This window comes from Polypterus senegalus, chromosome 2 (assembly GCF_016835505.1).
Source record: "Polypterus senegalus isolate Bchr_013 chromosome 2, ASM1683550v1, whole genome shotgun sequence".
NCBI lineage: Eukaryota > Metazoa > Chordata > Cladistia > Polypteriformes > Polypteridae > Polypterus > Polypterus senegalus.
The window spans coordinates 184,236,657-184,263,359 of NC_053155.1; the positions used below are offsets into that span (position 1 = coordinate 184,236,657).

The 26,703-nt window shown below is 40.2% G+C and overlaps 1 long non-coding RNA gene across 4 annotated transcripts in view; it reads right to left on the reverse strand.

Annotated features, from left to right (window-relative positions):
* Positions 1-1,207: 1,207 nt before the first annotated feature.
* Positions 1,208-26,703, reverse strand: part of LOC120523581 — a 62,149-nt gene continuing 36,653 nt past the window's right edge. The window contains exons 1-7 of one of the 4 annotated variants that reach the window (XR_005632659.1): positions 13,760-13,796; positions 11,964-12,055; positions 11,731-11,870; positions 2,577-2,902; positions 2,213-2,377; positions 1,866-1,976; positions 1,208-1,754 (exon numbers count right to left, since the gene is read on the reverse strand). This is a non-coding gene — a long non-coding RNA (uncharacterized LOC120523581). Of the gene's footprint in view, positions 1,755-1,865; positions 1,977-2,212; positions 2,378-2,576; positions 2,903-11,730; positions 11,871-11,963; positions 12,056-13,759; positions 13,797-26,703 lie in introns of those variants that run through there. The other 3 variants (XR_005632660.1, XR_005632658.1, XR_005632661.1) reach the window with 3 other exon arrangements.

Here is a 26,703-nt window from a genome sequence, read left to right on the forward strand (position 1 = left end):
CAAAATTACCAAAGTTGTGCAGCTTTAGTTTGCTTCATGGGATTCTAACAATAGCTTGATGCGTTGGAATGATTCCAGAGAAAAAAAATTCTTTGTTTTTAAAATCTTAAGTAAAAATTTATAGTAAAACATTTCCACAAAAACAGAGAAAAAGATGGTATTGCAAAGTAAAGAAAAGTTCTATTTAAAGCTTGTATTGTTTTGTTTCTTTAAGTTTTCTCATACAGTAAATCCATTTCTAAACTGTCAGAAAACTGTATGTCTGTCCCATTTACAAACTGCAAAGAGGTCTCTCAGTCCATGCTAGCAATAGGACTAATTCCGAAACTGACTCAATTAACACTCTCGCTATATCTACCTCATATTAACTTACAGGGGATAAAAGGTTATACTATAATCTGTAGCTTTGAAAGAAAATTATATGCTATTTAAATTTAGCAAAACCTACTAACTTAAAGCATTAACTTTCAAAGATTGGCTCTTACAGGTTTCTTAAAACAAAGTAAATATTGTACTTCCAATCTTGTGGATACCTTGTTTTGAGCCTAAAGGATTTGCCGTTTCAAACTCATCATAAAATAGTTGGATTTGAAGAGCCAATTTTTCTTTGGAGAAATGGAGGTGATTTCTAAAGTAACTGCCATGACAAAAATCTTTAAATACACCGGTTTCTTAACAGGGCTTCACAGTATATTCCAAGAACTTGCGGATTAGAAAATATGACTTTTAGAGTTTCGAACAGTGGCACAAATACTAACTTGTCAGTCATAGGAACTTCATTGTAAGTACCTCAACTCCAATTCCTTCTCAAATCATACCACACATCTATTGGTACCTCAACAGGTTCCACCATAACCCCCTTGTCACTGATATTTATTCCACTTGCTCTTTGTGCTAAAATCTGAAACAGGGTTGTCACGATTATCAAAGTATTCCTGTACCTTGGAACTAAACCCACGATCAGCTGGGAGCAGACTTAACACTTCTTCCTTTATATCTGCATGCAAGTCATGAACAAATTCCTCGAAAATTTCAACAGCTGATTTTATGACATTAGTGGCAACACCACATCCAAGAAGTTTTGCAATTGTAGATGCACACATTTCTTGGGTGCTAACTTTGGTCTAAACAACTTTATTTGATGTTTGTGGACTATCTAAAGGCCACTCAGGCAAAGAAATATCAGCTGGGGGCTCTGGTCTGCAAATTGGAGGAAAGGAATTTTCATGTAGAAGTGGCGGGTCACTACAAACATGTAATTTTTAAAAGATGCTTTCAGAAAGCATAAAAAGAATAAAATCTCTCAACACACTGAGGAAGATCAGCCCCGACACAGACACTGAAACACAAGTCCCAAAGGCCGACACTTTTATTTTCTTCTTTTGTTTTCTTTCAGCACAGTGCACAGATCAGCAACAACATCACTATTCTTCACAATAAAGTTCAGTCCCTTTTGCTTTTTTCTTTCTTTATTCTTTTCTTCTCCATTTCTCTTTCTTTTGCCACCTCTACTTCTATATGGTGGTCTATATTACAGTGTACATGCTCTGTCAAATGACTCATCATAAGAGATGTCAAACACGGAATGTATTTTAGAAAGATTATCAAAAACTGACAGGGACGACCTCACTTGACAAGGAAAGAGATGACCATCCAGCACAATGTAGAAGTCATGGATGCCGTTCTTTGCTTTGTTCCAGCTGCCAGAAGGTAGGACTGTTCGCTCCTCAGTCTGATTGATGTGATCTTCAAGGCTACAGCATGTAAGAAAATAAATAAATAAACAATAAAACAATTCAGGGTTAGCAACTCATACATTTAGACTCTGAAGTACACTTCTCAAGAACACCTTCTTAGATGCTGACCTTGTGAAATTTGACAACATGTTCAACAGCTTCATGGACATTTTTCTTTACAGCCCTCTGTTTGGTGGAGGTGGAAACAGATATCGAAGCAGCAGGATTGATGCCATGTCACTATCACACATTGCAGAAAGGGGAAAAAACAAAAAACACACATTTAAAAACATACACGTTGAGCTTCAGAGAAAGATATTACTAAGTGGCTGCCCGGAATTTGAACTATCCAGCTCATGAAATTAGTTTATGCATTTTCAGACAATGTTTGAAGTACACCAATACTGACAGCAATAACTCAAGGCAAGTGAATAATACAAACTGTAATATTTTAGACATAGCTTTGTCATATTTACCTTGGATCATGAATATTCTCGGCAGACTGGATAAGTTTGCTCAGCAATAAGTCTGAGTAATGTTCTTGGCTTTCTGATGAGTTTGGTCTTGAAGAATGTGACCCATGTCTCCAGAAGCCTGGATGAAGTCTCCATTCCAAAAAGCAATTCAAAGTTTTGAAGAACCTCACAGTATTGGAAAAAAAGTAATAGACATAATTAAGACAATGACAAGATTATGTTCAATCATGCATCACTAAGAAATATTAAATATACATAGTGACAACCTTAACATAAAGATATATACAGTAAAGTACAAAAAAGTGGGCTCAAATATTAAAATGTAAAATGTCTCAAAAGGTACGTGTTAGAATGACAAACTTACCAGGCCTTTCACATCCAGAAACCATAGACACACTTCAAGTGCCGTAGTCGACTTCTTTGCATCATGAATTAATTGTGGCCTGCACTTGAAGGCTGATCTCATCTTTGAGATGACCTGGGCCCGGACTGTCGCATGTTTCAGTAAGGGAACAGCCTCTCTACCGCTGTCACCTTCTAGCTGATCCTTAGGCAAGTTTAAATGATCGTTCAGTGCCTGGCCACTTACTTTTTCAACTGTCTCTTCCGTGGTTGTCACTGCTCCTGCAGAATATTTTGTGCGGAGTTGCTTTTAAGTGCCATGCTACTTTCTTCCTCACAAAAGTGCTCCTGAAAACACAAAAGGAAAACGGCATAAAAGTAAAAACAGCTCAACCTTCTCACTCCCTAAACAGTTTAAGCCAATACATTGTGAAAACCTTTTCTGGATTTCTTAATTTAGTGAAATAACTCCCTTCAAACCTCTACAGGTTTACTGCTATATGAAGTACAGTAAGCTGTCTTACAGTAAATGGCGAACATAATAGGTTTAAAAAGTGAACACAAAAATTAGGCAAACATCTATCTATCAAAACTATCTGGGAATTTAAGCTAATTTTTTGGACCATAATGTTTGTCCATTTTTCATCCCACTAAGTTGAAAAAATAACATTGAGGCACCTACTGTACAAATTGTCTGACAACTCTTTAAAAACTGCAATGATACAAATGGTGTGATTAAACATACAGATGCTCTCCAAACAGGTAGACAGATACACTGACAGACAGACTTACACAGCCTTTTGTTGAATTGGGGTCTTTCAGTGAAGGGAACAGTATTATGATAACTAATGCATACTGCACTCTTATATACTTTGGAGGAATATTCTTTGATACAAAACACAAAAAAGAATTTTAAAATCTGACACAGATCGAAGAAAGAAAATGTTAAAAGATATAACTTTAAAATAAAGTTAACAGAAAATTAAACAGAATGTGAGTACATAATTCCTTAATAGAAAAGTCTTTATATAGTAAAATACATAAGGACAGCATTTGTGAAAAGTGTATTCAATTCTTTATTAAAAGCAAATGAAGAAGAGTAATTGATTTAGAAAAGAAAAAATGAATACTGTTTACACATACCCATGCTTTTCAGTCATAGCTGAAATTAAATTATTAACCAATTCTCACCATGTTTTGTCTGTAATTGTGCCACTTTCTCTGTATTTTTATAATAGTGTTGTTACCACCTGGCTTCTGTTGTAGGGTGTGTTTGACAAGCTGTGAAATAAATTCACAAAATGTAATGAAACTGCAGTACTCAAATAGAAAACAGATGTATGTTTTCTATTTTTTTCTTAATGTACGGTTACTTAGTCTTTGCATTCTTACATACTGCTTATTCAAATTCTTCCCAAACTACATTACCACAGATATGTTAATGTGCAGCTCAATTATGTTTAATTGCAAATAGCTCTTTTACAGAAGTCGAATCATTCTCAGTTTGTGCTCTTTTAGGTGTCTCCTGTGTCTGTACGTGACGATGACTGCACAGGGGATTCTTAAAAAAGAAAAGGGCATCATGTCAGTAGAAGACAGAGCAGAGAAATAAAACATTTTACTAACTAACCTGAAAATTTCATTTCTACCACTAAGCCACCACTCCTGACAGTATAGTGTTAAGTTGTTCACTTGCCTTCAGATGAGGGAGGTTTCTATCTAAATGTAGGATTAATAAAGATGGATGGCCTAAATAGTGTGAGTGTGTCTTTAAGAGATTAGTCACCTGTACACCTGTATAAACTGGCCCAGTATCAGTCTCAAGGCAGGTGTGGGAGGAGAGTAACGTTGAACTGGGAGTTCGCAGTGAGGAAGTGAAATCCGTGCCTTTAGGCCTTGTTCACACGGGCCTTACGTTTTTGGATAAACGAACTTGCTCTGAACGTCCTAGACATTTATGTTGCATTTTGTTGTGGCGATCGATTGACTTCTACACCGGCGTTCGTTTGTCTCTGTCTAACGCCAGCCTGCAGCCCAAATTGTAGTTTGTGTGTTAACCTGTGGAGGCAGTGTCGGGAACTTGGATATGAAAGCCCTTGTCGTTTTATTTGAGGTGCCTCCTTTCAATATGGGCCATTTTGCTATGTTAGATATTAATCTTCTTGTTTTAAAAATACTCGTAATACGGCGACGTAGGGAGAGAAAAAATCGCCGCCGCTACTGGGTTCATCCTCTGACTGCACAACGTCGGGTTAAAGCAGTGCTTCTCAATTATTTTCTGTCATACCCCCCCTAGGAAGAAGAAAACATCTCGCGCCCCCCGCGCGACTATAAATAGTATCATTTGTCTATAAAATTGTTATAAGTGCACCTCTGCATAACACTGTATCCTTATTAACGTATGAGAGAATAAAAAAAGAAAGAAATATGGACCAATTTACAACAAAGAATAACTTTATTAAATGTAACGGAAAAGATTTAAAGTGCATTCTAAATTCAAAAAAAAATTTAAAAGAAAAATAAAAAAAGCATGTTCCCCGAGGTCAAACGTGACCTCCTTGACGGAGCCACGGGGGCGCGCCCCACTATTTGAGAAACACTGGGTTAAAGGAAGTTTTTTGTGCTTTATGAAGAAATGCGAAAATTTCCGCGCAAGTTTTTTAATTACTGTCGGATGTCGGTTTCCACTTTTGATTGTCTGCTGCAGCTGGTGCAATGCCACATTGCACGCCGATCAACCAATATGCGACTTGGTGTTAGCCCCGAAGAGAGACTACTTGTCACTTTGAGGTAAGGAAACAGTAGTCGAGTGTGCGCTTACACGGTGTTATGCACTGAAATGCCCCCCATCCCCGCCATGGATTGCCCCCCTACATAATCGTTATCAAATATTATATTAGAACATAAATTAATAGGTTCGTGGTTTACAAATTACACGAGACAATAAAATAAAATAAGCAATATGAAAATATATATGTTGTATATGAAAACATAAAAATATTAATATTTTTTCATATACAACATGTAAACTTATATATATCCGGTCCTCCGGCGTAAAATAAACGCGCAGAAAACGAACTAGAAGCGGTTTCCTTGCGTTCGTTGGGTTTTGAACGCCAAGAAAAAGCTGCATGCAACGTTTTTTTGATGCCGTATAAACGCGCTGCCGGACAAACGCACGTCACCAAAGCCCGTGTGAACACTCTCATTGACTCCTATGTGTAGAAAACACTCGGCGCTTGATCCGCTCACCGGACGCTACGAACGCAAAAACGCTCGATTTTAACACCCGTGTGAACAAGGCCTAACTGTTTGGTTTTATGATACAAGGGGGCTTGTCACGTTTTTTCTTTACTCTTTTCACAGTATATTGTTAGATTGACTTGTTTTGTTGTATTGTCGCACTGTTTCTTTATAGGTTTTTTTTATTCATTATTTCACTAGTGTTTTTTGGGTTGTGGGGTTTTCATATATTTTATAGTACTAGGGTGTTGTACCATGTTAGCCATTATGAATGTAATGAAAAGTCAAGCAAAATGACACCTTTTACTGGCCAAGTAAAAAGATTGCAATATGCAAGCTTTCGAGGCAACTCGGGCCCCTTCTTCAGGCAAGATGTGTTGCCTCAATAGCTTGCATATTTTAATCTTTTTAGTTAGCCAATAAAAGGTGTCATTTTGCTTAACCTTTCACTACATGCGTTTTCAAGTTCATTTGTATTCATTCAAGCCTTGACGAGTACTATTGTATCTAGTTATTTGTTTGTAATAAAAGTTATGACTCTATAAGGGCAGGGGCATTTGTTTTAAATGCCGGACTGGTGCTGCATAAATATCAAAATAGTAAAAACGAATCGGGTTGGTGCTTGTCGGTCGTTACATATAGGCCAGGGACACAGGGTTTGTTTGCCTCATTTAGGGATGTCGATTTACAAACTGTAGCAGTAGATTAAACTTAAGAAATGTTTGCCAACGCATATTCTCTTTACTACTTTTTTGTTAACATCTTTAATGAATAATATTTAATTTCCATACAAAGTTAATTTATATTACACAAACCAAATTGTTCTAATCACTTTTATTCTGATTGCCTATGTAATTTAAACATCTCTACTGTCTAACACTTTCCCAGTTTCTAGTCATGTCAAAGTACAGAACTTTGGTGTACCACCACAGTAATAAGTGAGGGATAAGCCACAATGGATTATTATCTGCAGAATTTGAATATCAAAACCTTGTTGATATTAAATCATGTAATCTCTCAGTCTTACTGATTAATATTAAATTAAAAACTCCTTTTTATGTCTGAAATTATTTTTAAAAATTAATAACGTGCTGGAATTACAGTTGTGAAGAGAGCACGGATTTAATCAAGCGGAAGCACAGAGCAGCGGCGTCTCCCAAAGGCACGCAGCCCTTCGCAAGCACACGAGCAAGTTCACCTGAGGTAAAGCCGGCAGCTGACCAGTAGAAATAACCGGCAGTGAGAAATTAAAGTCGATCGCTCAGCGGGTGGTGGAAACTTAAAGCGACGGTGATTCAGCTGAACACGGAAAGCGCAGAAGCACCTATAAAACGGCAAAGATGACTTCAACACTTAATGTAAGTTCTATCTGCTCTCTGCCCGTCGAGGCCGCGTTTATATGTTGTGTGTCCTGCAGTATGTACAGCTCAGGTTTTCCGCCGACAGTGCAGATAGCTTCACCTGCCAAAATGTTTAGTTAATTTAGAGTTGGTGGGAAAATACGCAATTGGAGGACCGCGTTAGGAATCTGATAGCGATTAGGCAAACCAAAATTGGATCGACTCGGTTTGTTTAGACAATTCGGCTACATCTGATTGGCTTCAGTCTCTCCAGGTCCCACTGTAGTCAGTGCGAGGCCGAAATCAGCAGCACCAATTCAGCCACAGGGCGAGTGGGTAACAGTAAGACGGGGTCTAAGAATCCAAAATTTAGTCCCCAGCACCCAGGTCACCAATTCGGACCCAGAACAGGTTCTCAGCTCTCCAGCAGCCTGTGGAAACTGAGAATAATAAAGTGCTCATAATTGGCGATTCCATAGTGCGGAATGTTAGAATTCCAAACTATGTTAAACCAGCAGTTAATGTTAAGTGCCTTGCAGGGGCCAAGATTTCTGGCATAAAGGCGCATTGGACCGTGTTGCGACGATGAAGTATCTACCTTATTGCTGCATGTCGGCACTAATGATATTTATTTACAGCAATCTGAGGTATTAAAGCGAACTTCATCTCTATGCACCAAAGCTAAAACAAAATGTCGGAATTTAATTGTATCTGGTCCCTTACCAAGATTATATAGAGGGATGTGATTTATAGCAGATTGCATTCCTTTCACTGCTGGCTAGAAACCTGGTGTGCAAATAAAAGCATAGCATTTGTGAACAATTGGGATGATTTTTGGGAAAGGCCTGGATTTTTCAGAAGAGATGGTCTTCATCCTAACTGGAGGGATCTTATGTATTATCCCAAAATATGGCAGCAAAACTGCCTGGTTGACTGATTAGAGCACCATCCAGGCCGCAGTCATGTGATCTTAAATCACAGGCTGTTCTTTATCCCACCTGTTATTTTCCTGAAGCTGTTACCCATAATCCCTGTTGTGGGGCATCCAGTAAATTTAGTCTTGATACAAACCATAAATTAATTGATAACCAAAAATAAGGTGTATAATTAGACCAAGGGATAAAACCAGACACTCCACCAGGGGCATCTGTAATAGAAATTTAATTCAAATTAAAACAAAAATATATCAGCAGTTCAGAAAGAACCATGCAGTTTTAAATGCTGTTTATTGAACATTCGCTCTCTTGGCACTAAAGCTGTTTTGGTAAATGATATATATTAAGTACAAAATCTGATCTGTGTCTTCTTACTGAAACCTGGCTTAGTAAATGTGACACTGTTCCCTAGCTGAGGCGTCACCAGATGGATACTCGTTCCTTCATAAGTCTAGAGATTCTGGTCGAGGAGGAGGCCTTGGAATAATTCATTGTAACAAAATGCAAATCACTCCTAAAAATTTAGGCAACTTTACATCCTTTGAGGCATTCATTTTAAATATTAAAACAGATTCCAACACAATTCTAGTGCTAGTCTACAGACCACCAGGGCCATATTCATTGTTCATGACTGAATTTAGCAACCTTCTGTCTGATTTGGCTATAAATTATGATCACGTAGTTCTGATGGGGATTTTAATGTACACATTGATGTGGAAACTGACACTTTTAGCAAATGTTTTACTTATTTGTTAAATTCAGTAGGATTTTGTCAGATTGTCAAAGGTCCAACTCATAATCATAACCACACATTAGATTTAATTATAACTTACAAAGTTGAAATTCAAAATTTAAATATTACTCCATTAAATGTAGTTATTTCCGATCACTTCTTAATTACATTTGATTTAGTTCTGCCCATGCCAGCACTCACAGATTAAAACAAAGACAGTGCGACATCTAGATTGTAATTCTGCTTCAAAATTTATAGATACCTTGAGTAAGTCGAGTGTAATTGTGGAAAACCATTTAGATCAGTTAACATCAAATGTAAACGTGGAAAACAATTTAGATCAGCTAACATCACATTATAATGTGACCTTGAGAGATGCTCTGGACACAGTGGCTCCCCTAAAACAAAAGTGATCAAAGCACATAGAAACTCTCCCTGGTTTAATGAAAATACTCGAGCTCTTAAATTAGAGTGTCGAAAACTGGAGCAGATGGAGAACAACAAAGCTACATGTCTTTCAAATTGCATGGACAGAGAGTGTTAATAAATATAAAAAGCCCTCTTTAAAGCTCGCTCAGAATACTATTCTACATTAATAGATAGCAATAATAAAAATCCTAGGGTACTTTTAGAGCAGTGGCTAAATTAACAAATGGGAATTCAGATCAACAGTGCAAAATACCAACAGATATTAGCAGTACAGACTTTATGAACTTCTTCAATGAGAAAATTAAAAATATAAGATCCCAGATCTCAGCATCACAGTACAAACCAAATACTAGCTTAGCAGACCCTGCTACATTGCATTCAGCACTTTAGTAATTTTAATCCTGTAACTGAGCAGGAAGTCTTAACTTTAATTACTAAAATGAAGCCCACTACTTGTTCCCTAGATCCAGTGCCAACAAAACTAGTAAAAGTGCAATGGATGTTCTTGCACCACCTATTCTAACCATTATCAATAGTTCATTACTGCATGGCACGTACCTGATGCACTAAAAGTGTCAGTCATTAAACCTTTACTTAAAAAGTCAGACCTAGACCCACACATACTAAATAACTATAGGCCTATTTCAAATTTACCATTTCTCTCTAAAATACTAGAAAAGTAGTCGCCAGTCAGCTTCAGTCACACCTTACGCATTACAATTTATTTGAGAAATTCCAGTCTGGCTTTCGCACTGGTCATAGTACAGAAACGCACTAACACGGGTTGTAAATGACATTCTGATATCCTCTGATGAAGGAAACTCCACTGTAATTATGTTGTTGGACTTAAGTGCAGCATTTGACACCATTGACCATTCTATTTTACTGCACAGGCTAGAAAGCGATGTTGGGCTTACAGGCCCGTGCTCGCTTGGTTTAGTTCTTATTTATCAAATCGATTCCAATATGTACAGAAATGTGCTGACAGTACTCCATCATTATACACAGAAGTTCAATATGGTGTCCCTTTAAATATCAGCAATATTTTGTCATCATTTAACTCAGTTAAAATCCCAATTAATTTTACTGAATCAGCCCGCAATCTAGGAGTTATCTTTGATTCTAGCATGTCATTTAAAGCACATATTACAAAGTTGTCCAAAACATGTTTCTTCCATCTTAAAAATGTTAGGAAATTAAGGCGCTTTCTAAATAAACAAGATTCTGAGAAATTAATTCATGCATTTATCTCTAGTAGGATTGACTACTGCAATGCGGTGTTCACTGGCTGTTCAAACTGTTCTTTATACAGCCTCCAGTTAATCCAAAATGCGGCTGCAAGAATTATTACAAGAACAAGAAAATATGAACACATAACTCCAGTTCTTAAATCCTTACACTGGCTCCCAGTTAAATTTAGGGCAGATTTCAAAATCCTCCTTTTAACATATAAAGCATTAAATGGCCGAGGTCCGGCTTACTTGTCTGAACTTACCATGACTTACAAACCTGAGCGCACATTAAGATCTCAAGATGCTGGTCTGTTTATGATTCCAAGGATTAATAAAATAACAGTGGGAGGTCGAGCTTTTAGTTACAGGGCCCCTAAACTGTGGAATGGTCTTCCTGCTTCTATAAGAGATGCCCCTTCGGTCCCAGCCTTTAAATCTCGGCTGAAGACTTACTACTTCAGTTTAGCATATTCTGACTAGAGCTGCTGATTAACTGTACAGACTGCATCTCTGTTGTTAGTCATTAGCACTAAAACATAAGTAACATGATTGTTATAATTTGTTACTAACCCTCACCTATTCTGTTTCTGTTCTCGGTACTCAAATGTGGCAATTGGTGCCATGACCCACCTGACAAGCTGTTTGCCTGCCTGTGGTAAAGTCATCCCTGATGGAGGATCACAGGAATCATGGGAAAAAGGGGTACTTTCATTGGATTGGCTGGCCGAGCAACGTTTCAGCCGTGGAATGGCCAAATGGGGAGGCAGCTTGATGGATGAGGTCTCCAGGACTCTAAAAATATCCAAATCTTATTATGTGATATCATCTACTGTTAAACCGTACTTCTAAAATCTTTATTATTATGCTGCATTAAGGATTTGTTCTGTTCTGTATATTGTATTGTATTGACCCCCTTCTTTTGACACCCACTGCATGCCTAACCTACCTGGAAAGGGGTTTCTCTTTGAACTGCCTTTCCCAAGGTTTCTTCCATTTTCCCTACAAGGTTTTTTGGGAGTTTTTCCTTGTCTTCTCAGAGAGTCAAGGCTGGGGGGCTGTCAAGAGGCAGGGCCTGTTAAAGCCCATTGCGGCACTTCCTGTGTGATTTTGGGCTATACAAAAATAAACTGTATTGTATTGTATTGTAATCTTGCAACAGCAGTACTAAGTAGCGCATAACACTTTTAGAGATTAAAACGCGTTTGACAAATCAGAGTCAAAAAGACTTTACTATTGCAGTGACATGACTTGTTTTAAATTTTACCTTAAGGTGCAGCACCATCGCTAACTTTCCGTTTCATGTCCGACTTCTCATCCAACACTTCACTGACGTTTATCTTCATAGACTTCGACCCTGGTGTCGTCCATAATGTGCACTTCGGTGTTACTGCTGATGTTGAATTTCTGTTAACATGAAAATCAGTCCTTCCAGTTTAAAAAGCTACCAGTGTGCTCAGCAGTTTTTTAAATCAACTGAATCACAAAGGAATACTTTACCTTCTGTGAGTAATTCTTACAGAGGCTCCATTATGCTTTAATTAAGAGTATTTTTGTGTCCTCTGTGCTGTACTTTAAAAAGCATAGTGATGCTGTAGAGAGATATGCAAAATCATTAATAATGCTGACCATAAATATTATTTATAAAACTGTACATGTCATCGTAGGCATTGTACCGTATTTGACCCGCTGCATTAGCGATACATCATAAAACTGAAGTTCTAATTCTCATATGCCAGGCTCACAAAGTGTTCCCCTGCCCCAAAACTGTCAAACAGACTTTCTGTTGTGTCGCTACATACTGCTTCAATGATGCATCTCTATGAAATATCTTATTTGAAATCAAAACAGTGCAGAATGCTTGAAATGTTCAGAAGTCTCATCACTGCTCGATAGCGGCATTTGGAAGTTTGAGCGATCACAAAATGGCGCTGCCATGTCGACCTCAGAAAGGTTTAACAAGCCAATCATTTTAAACGAGTAATGGCTACGCTTCTGTGGGCAGTGTCATCTTTCAGGGGTTAAGTGACAGGAGTACAGGGCATACATTTGTAGTTAGAAACTCGAGATATAGCAAACACAATAATAAGATATATTCACTGCGAGATGTGAAAATGCCAAACATTATTAACGCATTTTCTTTATGTCACTGTATCTGGAAAGTTATCACATGTGCAAACTGTAAGATAGAGCTAAGCATTGGATTAGATAGCCAAAGACAACTGGAGGCTTGTATAGTCAGTTTAAACACAGGTTAGGGTATTTCTGTCCTCTATCAGCACAAACCTTCTTTCCTTCTTGGGAAATGAGAATCGACATGTAAGGATATTTCATTTTGCGGAGAGGAATAGCCCTAAACGTGAAGCTATAAAGGTCTGGACAGTGGCCAGACCCTATAACATAGGTGTTGGAAACCCTCCCAGCGTAGGGACGGAAAAATGGCTGACTGTGTTGATCCAGATTCCCACCTGGATAAAGTTTGTCCATATGCCTCCCGTCTGTAACCGCGTAAAGCGTCAGTAAATGTAAGCTAAAAGATATTTTGTCTCATGTGATTCTTGTACGTAATCACTATGGGAGGGATATCATATTATGATATTGTTTAATTATTTAATAAGCCACAATATTAAAAGAACACATTTCCAAGAGAGCTAATGCCTCTGCAGGAAACATAATGGCGCTGCGAGCAGGATTGTGGCTACATTAATAATTATATTATTATATATTAATTATAATATTTTATATATATATTAAACATATGCTTACACTGATGAATGGGAGGCTCGGTAATAATATTTGATATATATATTTCTTGGTTGCGCGCAGGTCATGGACTTAAAAACTGCCTTAACATGCCTGGCCTGATTAATTTATCCCATCAAAAGACAAGAGGCGGACTTGTCAAACTCGGCACAGTGCATGAGGCTGGAAAGAAAGCCCGACATCTGTCGGCGAATCGTGGTAGCGTCTGCTACCTACGGTATGAGAGTGAACTTTAAGCTTTAAGTTTAACGCATAAGTGGGACTAAAATTGGACAAAATAAATGGAATACAACAAGATTGAAACTGATGGCACGAGACTGGCTGTCCAGTACAATGAAACGGCACTCACAGGGGCAGCACAGATTAATTAAATGGCCGTACATCTACCTAGAAAAGTAAATGCCGTGTTGGGAAACACGTATTTACAATAAATTACATCGCTAGCCTTTAGAAAACAATATTGCTATAAAGAACGGCGCGTTATTGTATATTAGTTGCGGCAGGCAGACAAGACATGCAGGCATTGCACTCACCTTGCCGTTTGCGTGGTAATCCCAGCGAGCTGAAAAACTTAAAGATGAAATCAAAGCAACAGCGATAGAATCCATAACGTCTCAATCACGATCGCTAAAATAATTTGTAGAAATCTTTAATGGCATCCAAGCAGCTCGATGCAAAAATACAAGCTTCGTCCACGTGTTACAAGCAGTCTAAAAGACGCCAGCTGTTTCTATCAGTCTACCTACAAGGGTAAAGGTTACAGGTTAAAGGTTTTGGCAAAACCCCCACCTATTTTGGTACTTTTAAGAAATTGCCGTGTGTTTAAACACACAGAAATAATTAAATTACCTTTAAATATAGCTTACTAAGTGACAAAATCAGATACCTCGAGCAAACACAATAATAAGATATATTCACTGTGTGAAAATGCCAAACATTATTAACGCATGCCACTTATGGTTAGCCACTCAATTTAGTGGTTAAAGCCTCTCCATTCAGTGGTAAAGTATCCGAAATAAGATAGAGCTAAGCAATAATACATTTGTAGTTAGAAACTCAAACGGGGCAGATATAGTCTTAATATTATAAATGTTATGCTCTGCAAAGTGGCACGCTATCACATAGAAAGTTTAGGACAGCTCATTTTGAACTCTCCAACTAACAGGATCACTGCGGAGATTTGAAATTCGTTGAAATAAAGCGCATATGTTTTTCGGCAAGTCTGCAATTTCTGGAACAAGTGCCGAAGCCAGAAAACAATCCATGAACTAATGGCGCGGCCAAGTCTCCACGAGCTGCACGACCTACAGTACCGGCACGGGGTTTATTTCCTAGATGTTAGTTTACCTCGGGTCGGCGAACATGAACTCAGCTGGCGCAGTCGATGTTGCACTGTGAGGAATGAATTCATATTGAATGACACATTGAACACTCACACCAACATTTCATAACTACAAATTTGGTTTGGTCATGAGATAAAATATGGTGATTGTGTTGAAAACAAAAACTGTGTACAGTATAGAGTTTGGCCTGGTCAAAGACTGCAACCTTAGGGTTAATGAACTCTTTCTGACTTTTAAAAAATAATTTAAAGAATGCAGTATGAGTCATGGGCTTCGAAACTCCGAGGCGGGGCCAGGAATGGGTCCAGCCAGGTATAAAAGACGGTGAACAATGTGTTGTCATCATTTACAGACAGCAGCTACCTGTGGATTTAAATGACTGGGATGAGGCATTTCCAGGATTTACCGGAGGCTTTATTTATAGCCGAGCTGGTAAGTCAAATAAATGAAACTAAACTGATGGCTTTGGTCGGGGAGTTCTGTGTGCTTCCATTAAAGTGGGGGGCAAGTTTCAGGTTATTTGTTAGAAGTCACGGCCTGATGGCTAACATCTGCCTAAGCTGCCGTGAACTGGAATTTATTTATTTGTATGAAAAAAAAATCTCCACTTTAATTATAGCCAAAATATTTGTCAGAGTCGGTCATTGGCTCAACTGCAGTTGGCTTCTTAGAGTTCTCAAGACGATACTTGTCGTGTCCGTGGAAATAAATACAAGTGCTAAAAAAATAAATAATAAAAAAAAAGCTGTAGGGAGCGCCAGCGTAGATTATGGGGAGTCTGTGCCAGCTCTAAATACGCGTGTTTTGTGTATGTGTTTATTTTAATTTGATAATCATGTTTGAGGCGAATTCAGGTCTTTAACGAGAGTCAATTTCAGTAATACAGTATTATCATGTATCCGTTGGCCCTTCTCGTCAATGGCGGTAACGCATGTTGGACGTTTGCGTTTAATTGTCCCCGGGCCCTGGCATACGTTGTGAAACTCATTCGAGGCCGAGGCATAGATGTCTAAAATGCCTAATGGAACAAAGACTGAGCTCTTTGTTCAGGTGTTTGCATTTTGTCACCTGTTATTATGCGTGTATTCAGTATATATGTATATATATACCAGTAACAGCGCGAATTAACCCCTTGGGATTAATAAAGTATCTATCTATTTATCAATCTGTCTGTCTAATTCACTTGACTTGAGCATTCCTAGTTTTCATCCTTTTTCTTTCTCTGTACGTTTAGCATTCGTTTGCTCAGAGGTTGATGCACATGCTGTTTCCTGAGCAGCTCTTTTTTTTTTTGAAATTTTATTAATTTTATTGCAATCATTCCATACAAATCAATCAATGTTTACAAAAAGTAGGATTAAGAGCAAGTCAACCCCACCCCTGAGAGAGAGAGAGCAAGGCCAACGGAGTAAAACCTAAGGCTTGTAAACATACATAAACTGATGAGTTTAATAGGGCAATAGAGATGAATGGAGAAGAAAAAGAAATGCAGAAATAATTGCTTATGTACTCTGTGCTTTAATATCTTATTTTAAAATATTACTGATTAGATCCTGCCATGTTTTGAAAAAAATCTGTACAGATCCTCTAACTAAGGATTTGATTTTTTTTCCCAATTTCAAATAGTATAGAATATTGGTTTCCCACTGACTTAAAAGAGGAGAGTTAAAAATTCTTCCAATTTAGCAAAATCAGTCTGCATGCCAAAAGTGTAGTGAATTCAATCACACTTTGTTTGTCCTTCTCCACTTTAATCCCATTTGGAAGAACCCCAAACACAGCTGTTAATGGGTTAGGAGGGATTGTGAGACCAAGGCTGTCTGAAAGGTAATTAAAAATTCTGGTCCAGAATGATGTTAATTTGGTGCAGGACCAAAACATGTGACCCAGTGAGGCTGGGACTTGATTGCAGCGTTCGCAGATTGGATCTTGCCCTGGAAACATTTTGGAGAGTTTTAGGCGAGACAGATGTGCACAATATATAATTCTGAGTTGAATAATTGTATGCTTTGCATATATGGAGCTCAAGTGAATTCTCTGCTTTGCTATTTTCCACTCCTTTTCTGATATATTGATTGAGAGATCTTTTTCCCAGTGTCCTCTTGGATCTTTGAAAGGGAGGGACTGTAAAATAATTTTATATATTGCAGAGATGGTGTCTGAGTCCTTGAGATTGAGCAATTTTTTCCAGCATGGACGAGGGTGCACTTTTATTCAGATTGATTCTGAGACCAGAGATCTTTTGAAATTCTGTGAGTGTTGTTAAGACTGCAGGCACAGAATTTTTGGGGTCTGATATATACAGTATCACATCATCTGCATATAGAGAAATTTTCTGTTCCAGTTCTTCTCTGATGATCCCCTTTATCTGATCAGCATTTCAACAGTGTATTGCCAGTGGTTCAATGGCAATTACAAACAGCAGCGGTGATGAGGGGCATCCTTGTCCAGTACCTCGTTTTAGTTTAAAGTAGTCTAAACAGATGTTGCTGATACAAATTGAAGCTTCTGGATTGGTATACAGGAGTTTGATCCATGCACAAATGTTCGGGCCAAACCCAAATTTCTCCAATGTAGTAAAAAGGTATTTCCATTCAATCATGTCAAATGCTTTGTCTGCATCCAATGATAATAATATTTCTGGGGTGTTTGACTTAGTTGGTGAGTATATTACATTAAACAGGCGTAAAAAATTTGAGGATAAGTGTCGATCCTTGATAAATGCAGTTTCATCTTGTGATATTACCTAGGCGAGCACTTTCTCCATCCTTCTAGGTATAATTTTTGAGAGTATCTTAACGTCATTATTCAAAAGTGAAATTGGTCTGTATGATGCACATTGTAATAAGTAGTTATTTTGTTTAGGAAAAGCAGTGATTAATGCTTAACGAAAAGTTTGAGGAAGAGTTTAATTGTCTTTGGCTTCTGTGAATGTTGTTAATAGGAGGGGAGCTAGCTGAGCGGAGAATTTCTTATAAAATTCTACAGGGTAGCCATCAGGGCCTGCTGCTTTCTTGCCTTGAAGTGACTTTATAGCATCTAGTAATTCTGATAATGCCAGAGGTTTATCCAGCTCCTCCGCACTAGGAGTATCTATTTGTGGTATCTGTAATGTATCCAGAAATGCCTAATGGAACAAAGACTGAGCTCTTTGTTCAGGTGTTTGCATTTTGTCACCTGTTATTATGCGTGTATACAGTATGTATGTATGTAAATATATATATATATATATATATATATATATATATATATATATATATATATATATATATATATATATATATACATACACTAGCAAAATACCGCACTAGCAAAATACCCGCACTGGAGAAGTAGTGTGTTAAAGAAGTAATGAAAAAGAAAAGGAAACATTTTGAAAATAATGTAACATTGTCATTGATTGTCAATGTAATTGTTTTGTCACTGTTGTGAGTGATGAGTGTTGCTGTCATACATATACATATACATATACATATACATATACATATATATACACACACACACACACACACACACACACATATATAAACATACATATATACAAACCGGATTCCAAAAAAGTTGGGACACTAAACAAATTGTGAATAGAAACTGAATGCAATGATGTGGAGATGGCAAATGTCAATATTTTATTTGTAATAGATTGTAGATGACAGATCAAACGTTTAATCCGAGTAAATGTATCATTTTAAAGGAAAAATATGTTGATTCAAAATTTCACGGTGTCAACAAATCCCAAAAAAGTTGGGACAAGTTGCAATAAGAGGCTGGAAAAAGTAAATTTGAGCATAACGAAGAGCTGGAAGACCAATAAACACTAATTAGGTCAATTGGCAACATGATTGGGTATAAAAAGAGCTTCTCAGAGTGGCAGTGACTCTCAGAAGCCAAGATGGGTAGAGGATCACCAATTCCCACAATGTTGCGCAGAAAGATAGTGGAGCAATATCAGAAAGGTGTTACCCAGCGAAAAATTGCAAAGACTTTGCATCTATCATCATCAACTGTGCATAATATCATCCGAAGATTCAGAGAATCTGGAACAATCTCTGTGCGTAAGGGTCAAGGCCGTAAAACCATACTGGATGCCCGTGATCTCCGGGCCTTTAAACGACACTGCACCACAAACAGGAATGCTACTGTAAAGGAAATCACAGAATGGGCTCAGGAATACTCCCAGAAACCATTGTCAGTGAACACAATCCACCATTGCCAGCTGAAACTCTACAGTGCAAAGAAGAAGCCATTTCTAAGGAAGATCCACAAGCTCAGGCGTTGTCACTGCGCCAGGGATCGTTTAAAATGGAGTGTGGCAAAATGGAAGACTGTTCTGTGGTCAGACGAGTCATGATTCGAAGTTCTTTTTGGAAATCTGGGACGCCATGTCTTCCGGACCAAAGAGGACAAGGACAACCCAAGTTGTTATCAACGCTCAGTTCAGAAGCCTGCATCTCTAATGGTATGGGGTTGCATGAGTGCGTGTGGCATGGGCAGCTTGCATGTCTAGAAAGGCACCATCAATGCAGAAAAATATATTCAGGTTCTAAAACAACATATGCTCCCATCCAGACGTCATCTCTTTCAGGGAAGACCCTGCATTTTTCAACAAGATAATGCCAGACCACATTCTGCATCAATCACAACATCATGGCTGCGTAGGAGAAGGATCCGGGTACTGAAATGGCCAGTCTGCAGTCCAGATCTTTCACCTATAGAGAACATTTGGCGCATCATAAAGAAGAAGGTGCGACAAAGAAGGCCCAAGACGATTGAACAGTTAGAGGCCTGTATTACACAAGAATGGGAGAGCATTCCTATTTCTAAACTTGAGAAACTGGTCTCCTCGGTCCCCAGACGTCTGTTGAGTGTTGTAAGAAGAAGATGCCACACAGTGGTGAAAATGGCCTTGTCCCAACTTTTTTGGGATTTGTTGACAATCCCAACAAAAAAAATTCTGAATCAACATATTTTTCCCTTAAAATTATACATTTTCTCAGTTTAAACTTTTGTTCCGTGATTTATGTTCTATTCTGAATAAAATATTAGATGTTGGCACCTCCATATCATTGCATTCAGTTTTTATTCACGATTTGTATAGTGTCCCAACTTTTTTGGAATCCGGTTTGTACATCTACATATCTACATATACACACATACATATACATACACATGCACACATACATACATACATACATACACATATATATACACACAAATACATATATACTGTATATATACATAGACACACATATATAAACATATATATACATATAAATTCATATCTACATATATACATATACATACACACACACACACACACACACACATACATATATATATATATATATATATACATATACATATACTTTGGCATCCGGGCCGGGACGTCCAAGAGGACCGGAGGAGGGCTTGTACTTCCTCCAGACTGCGAGGGGGCGTCCGCCCTGATTATGTTGGGGGCCACGGGTAAAGGGCTTGGAAGCCCAGCCCTGTAGGGACCCGTGGCCACCGCCAGGCAGTGCCTCAGTGCCTGAACAACCCTGGAGCCCAGCAATTCCGCCACACCAGGAAGTGCTGGGGGGAAGACTACCGGGGACACCCGGACGGCTTCCGGGTATGCAGCCGGCACTAGGGCGTGTCTGCGGAGGAATGCCGGGGAGCAGCTGGAGCCCATCCAGGTTCCTATTTAAGGGGCTGCCTCCCTTCAGTCGAGAGCGCAAGTCGGGTGGAAGAGAGACGGAGCTGGAGAGAGGATTGGAGGCGGCCTGGGTCGAGGTGGGGACCTGCATTAAAAACAAGTATTTCTGTGGACGGCCCGGCGCAGCAGCGGACCCCACACACTCGCCACGGGAGCGGCCCGTGCACAACCCCGCGGGAGCGGTTTACCCCAGGGACCGCCGCTGGACCGCAGAATGGCCATCCCCGGGTGCGGAGGAAGGAGAACGGGTGTTGCCAGAGTGCAGCGGGCTTCGAAAGTCGTGCAGCCAAGACAGACGGCCAGGCCGGCGTGGCAACACAGAAGGCCACACCGTGGCAGGGGCCTCGGAGTGACGGGATCCGGGAGGTGAGTGCCCTGCCCTGCAGTAATCGGCCCTTCAGGATTGCATTTACCTTTTTTCCCACAGGGAGGGACGATCCGGATCCACGTCCGTGGCAGGAGCACGCCGGGCCACGGGCTGTAGACAGCGCGAGGGCGGCAGCCAAGGAGGCTGTGAAATCGGAGCCGCTGCAGCTCGAAGATCCGCAGCAGCTGCAAGGCTGCCAGGAGGCATGCCACCGCACCCAGAGAAGGGGAGACAAGATGGCCGCGGGCCGGATGTCCCGTCCGCTGACAGGCACGGGATTGGCCAGTGTGTCTTGTGTGCCCGCCAATGACGGTACAGAGGCAGGACCAAGGAATGCCAGTCTCGTGCCGAGAAGAGACCCGATTTGGCCAGAGGGAGTGGCCCACAGGAGGCAGACGACGAGTCTCCCAGTTTTCGCCGGTGGCTCTGCGCGAGCCGGAGGAGTCCCTTCGGCCTGCAGAGTCGCTTTTATTACAGATGCTGAGTGCTCTCGTCGTCCAGCTGGAGAAGCTGAAGTGGAAGGCGGTCGCGTCGGGGAAGACGCAGTGTGACACGGAGGATCGTCGCTACGTTGGAGCCTTTGGCCGACAGAGTACTGCGGGGAAGGTAGGTCTTGGTATTGGGGACATAGTAGGACCCACTCTGGGGACATGCTGCCCTCTCGGGAAGTGCCGCTCGGACTGACATGTCTTCGCTGGCTGTGGGGCACTGTGGCATCCGGCCGGGGCTGGAGCCTGGCCAGGACGCCCAGGAGGACCGGAGGAGAGCTTGTACCTCCTCCAGACCGCGAGGGGGCGTCCACCCTGGTTATGTTGGGGGCCACGGGTAAAGGGCTTGGAAGCCCAGCCCTGTATGGACCCGTGGCCACCGTCAGGCAGCTTCCGGGTGCGCAGCCGGCACTTCCGCCACACTGGGGCGTGTCTGCGGAGGAGTGCCGGGGAGCAGCTGGAGCCCATCCAGGTTCCTATTTAAGGGGCCGCCTCCCTTCAGTCGAGAGCGGAAGTCGGGTGGAAGAGAGATGGAGTGTGGGAGAGAATTGGAGGCGGTCAGGAGAAAGGCACAAGGGCCGTGAGGCCTGGACATTTGTGGGAACGGTGCAGGAGGCACTGGGGAGTGCACGTAAAGAACTGTGTAAATATTGTAAATAAAGGGTGTGTGTGGTGAATTTAAGATGTCCGTCTGTTTGTGTCGACACTCTTTGGGGTGCGAGCAACTGTTGCTGGGGGTGCCAGAATCCATCAAGCAAGAAAAATGAAAAACATTATTTGTACAAAATCTTATTTTATTTATCCATTCCTAAACAATTAAATGGGCAGGCTATTTCGTATCAGTGCAAAACGCTGCTTGTTAAAACGGATGACACCCGCTCTTACGTGCAAGTCTGCGTGGATATTATGAACTATCGTATCTGTTCAAGTTCTATTTAAATTTTAAATAGAAGGAATTTTTATTTAGTCGACAGAAATATCTTTGTTAGGAATGTAAGTTAAATGTAGGCATCATTGCATACATTTTTCTTTACCATAGAAATGTAAAGAGTAAATTCGCCTTACATTTAAACCAAAGATATTTGTGTCGACTAAATAGAACTTGAAAAGATATATTTTTTCAAATGTGATCGCCCAATTTAGATCGAGTTGACGCGCACTACATCGAGCCAGCATGCTATTGTGCTTTCGCCTGCGTGCCTCAATAAGTCACCCTCCCCTCGCTCTTACTTTTTTACCGATTACACTGAGTATGGCTTTACCAAAACAATCATTGATGGCGAATAAAGTATCCATTATTCATAAAGCTTCAATTGTTGCATTAACCGCATATTTTTTCATACATGTCAAACCAAGGGTAAAATGAATCGGGAAGCGCTGATATATATGTAGGTGTGTGTGTGTGTGTGTATATATATGTATGTATATATACTCAGCAAAAAAAGAAACGTCCTCTGACTTTCAACTGTTTTTACTTTCAGTAAACTTAATGTGTAAATATTTGTATGAACACTAAAATAATCAACACCATAAGACATAAACTAAAAATATTTCACAATGTGTCCCTGAATGAAGGAAGGCTCAAAATCAAAAGTACCAGTCAGTATCTGGTGTTGCCACCAGCTGCTTGAAGTACTGCAGTGCATCTCCTCCTCATGGACTGGACCAGATTTGTCAGTTCTTGCTGTGAGATGTTACCCCACTCTTCCACCAAGGCACCTGCAAGTTCCTGGACATTTCTGGGGGGAATGGCCCTAGCCCTCACCCTGCGATCCAACAGGTCCCAGACGTGCTCAATTCCTTCGACGATAAACACGAATCCGTCCATCACTCCTGGTGAGACAAAACCGTGACTCATCAGTGAAGAGCACTTTTTGCCACTCCTGTCTGGTCCAGCGAAGGTGGGTTTGTGCCCATAGGCGGCGTTGTTGCTGGTGATGTCTGGTAAGGATCTGCCTTACAACAGGCCTACAAGCCCTCAGTCCAGCCTCTCTCAGCCTATTGCGGACAGTCTGAGCACTGATGGAGGGATTGTGTGTTCCTGGTGTGACTCGGGCAGTTGTTGTGGCCATTCTGTACCTGTCACGCAGGTGTGATATTCGGATGTACCGATCCTGTGCAGTTGTTGTTACACGTGGTCTTCCACTGCGAGGATGATCAGCCGTTTCTTTTTTTCTTGAGTGTATATATATAGAAATAGTTTTACTGTGAAATAATGCAAAGAGTACGCGACACGTGTTTCGCCCTAATTTTGGGGTCATCAGGCTATATATATATATATATATATATATATATATATAGTGACAGAATTAGGGTTTTCTCGCACCCTCGGACCACACGTCAGACACCAGATAAGAGTCCAAACGCACCGTTTATACATGAGGCCCCTGGTGATCACAAAATTATTTGTCACCTTGCTGACATAGCACATGGAAACTAGGGTCCTGAAACCCAAGAAATGGGTTGCTCACATTTGTTTTTTGTTTTGAGTTAGTTTTAATAAAGTTAAATATTAATTGCTTTCTCTTGTGGCACCATCTTGTTTTTATATGGCAGTCACTATTGTGGAAAATGATTGATGTCCAAGATTGTGGATTCACCATAAAGAAAGAATAAACTTACGAGAAAGTCTTGGGGAGGTCATTCCCAATTATTCTCATTTCTACTGCCCTTGTCATTCCCATTATTATGTATAAAAGCTTTTCATTCTGCCCATTTCTATACATGTAAAGCTCATCCAGAATTCCGTTAGTCAGAGTGATTTAATCAGCTTTATCTTATCTAAATTTGTGTTTTTATTTTATTCTTTATTATTTATATTTCAGCATTTGCTGAAAAGAGTAAGTAGATTCCCTGTGGTTTTATTCTATTGATTTGTGTCTGATGGTCCCTAACGCTACCCCTGACCCTGACGCTTCACTCCTGCGTGGTGACCTGTAGTCTCCAGATGTGAACGGTCGCCGTGTGTTCATCGTCTGACATGTTGTGTTATGTTTATATCAGCGTCTGCATCTTCTGTTTTTCCTCATACACTTGTGATGCCAGGCCATTTTACGTTTCTGTCCTGCTGATTTGCTTGAAGGGTGCCATGATTATTACACATTTAGTACATTTTTGCATTTACGAGGGGTTTGAATATCATAGATCATCATTTCTGTGTTATTATTTTGTTCCCATGAAGTTTTGTCGTTTTTGTTATGTAATGACATTTTGTTTTATTGATATTTTGGACTTCCCTTTGCTGAGTCTCAGCTCCCTGTTGGTCGATGCTGCCTTGGAAGTCCAGTGTTGTGATTTCACCAGCTTGACTCTACCTGTAAATGACACTTTTTAAAATATTACTTACCTTGTGTACTTTGTAGTGGTGGCCGAGAAAAATTTTTAATCTCATATTTTCGTTGAGAAATTACATATAGAAGATTCAAACTCATTGAAACTCTGTGGTGATCAGTTCTGAACAATGGATAAAGACATAAAAAACATTCATGGAAGAAAAAAAATAAACTCTAACATAACTCGTGTTGCAAAATCCACATATCCGATATCTACTTGTATGGTCAAAACATGTAATATGTGTGCATTTTTGCTCACTTATTATTAAGAGTGACTTCTCGAAACTCAGCCTTGAAGGTCCACCAGAAAGATTGTAATTCCTACAGTGCTGTGCGATTGAATTGAACTTGACCAATGAATGGTGAGGAGAAGCATGTCTTCAATTCAAACCAACATTTCCACTTAGTCAATGCCAGGCGACCCAGCTAATAAATTTTAAGACCACAGCCCTTGGGCAGCACGTCTGGCATGCCAGCTTTTTAAAGCCCCTCACCTACTGCACCATTCAGGCCAATTATGGAGGCACCAGAGTCCGGCCTTTCCCTTAGGCTTCCACTCTTGGGTGATCTGAGCCACTCATTCCTTCACTGTATTCTACGAGCCTTTATGGATTTATGCAAATTTGCTTTATTTAAAAGTGCTTGCTTAATAGATTCTTTTGTAAGAATATATTTCCATGCAAATTCCATCCATCTTTCTAACCAGCAAGCACTGGGCCTAAGGCAGGAACAACACCTGGTTACGGTGCTAAACCATCACTGGGCAAACACATCACATGCAAAAAGACCAGTTTAGCATCGCCAATCCACTCCAATTGATCAGTATGCCTTTGGACTGTGGGAGGAGACTGGAGCACCCAAACCAAACCCATGCAGACACGGGGAGATCACACAAACTCCTCACAGAGACCACCTGGGGCACAAGCTCTGGTCTCCTTATTTAGAGGCAGCAGGACCACCACTGGCTCACTGTACCACCATAATATTAATTCCTTTCTGGTGAAAAAAGACTGTGGGCCCAGTATGCTGCAATAGAAGCAGTTTCATGCTGTGCACTGAATGTCATAATAACCGTTGTCTGTTCTATCATTCGCATATTGTGGTAAAGTTATTGGCGGCCTGCCTGATGTGGTCACAATTATGGAAAACAAGGTAAGAGTTGTAATTATTGTCAGAGTGGAAATATCTGCAACGCCTACTGATTTAAATTAGAAACGTTAGAATGATTTAGACACAAAGAGGCCATTCAGCCCAACGAAGCTCGCCAGTCCTGTCCACTTAATTAATTTAAGAAACATCAAGTTGAGTTTTGAAGGTCCCTAAAGTCCACCATACTTCTAGGTCACTTATTCTGCTTGTCTGTGGTTCTCATCCTAATATTTCCCCTTAACAAGTTTCCAACTGTTGTCCTCGTGTTCTTGATGAACTCATTTTAAACTCACAGTCTTGATCCACTGGACTATTTCCCTTCATCATTTTAAACACTTAAATCAGGTCTCCCCTTAATCTTCTTTTGCTTAAACTGTAAAAGCTCAGCTCTTTTAGTCTTTCCTCATAACATCCCCTGTAGCCCTGGATCAGCCCAGTTGCTCTTCTCTGGACCTTTGCTTGTGCTGCTATGTCCTTTTTGTAGCCTGGAGACCAAAACTGCACACAGGACTCCAGATGAGGCCTCACCAGTGTGTCATAAAGCGTGAGCAGACCCTTCTGTGACTCGTCAAGGCGCTATATAACCTGTCAAGGCGCTATATAACCTGACATTCTGTTAACCTTCTTCATAGCTTCTGAACACTGTCAGGTAGTTGATAGAGTTGAGTCCACTGCGAATCCTAAATCCTCCTCATAAGGTGGACTTTCAATTTTCTGATCTCCAATTGTGTATTCAAACCTAACATCTACATGCCCAAATAATAAAGCAGAAGCCACTTTTTGGGGTCTCCATCAAGCTCTGTAGGGCTGCTCAGCTTCCTGCTAACACACACCTCCACCCACAAAGCCTGAGCCTCACTGTTTTTGAAACCTGTGCACTGCCGCGGACCCCAGCCACACTTCACCACAGGGTTCCATGTACTGTTGGCCATATTGTGTACCTTTCCTTTTGCATAATTTCATTCTTCTGGATTTTTCTGTGCTTCCATCTCACCTGTCCAACAAACGCTTTTCTTTATGGTGACCAGGCTGGCAATGGTTTTGAGTCAGTAGGACCCCAATGTTGTCCTAATCAATGGACATCTACTTTTATTAACTTT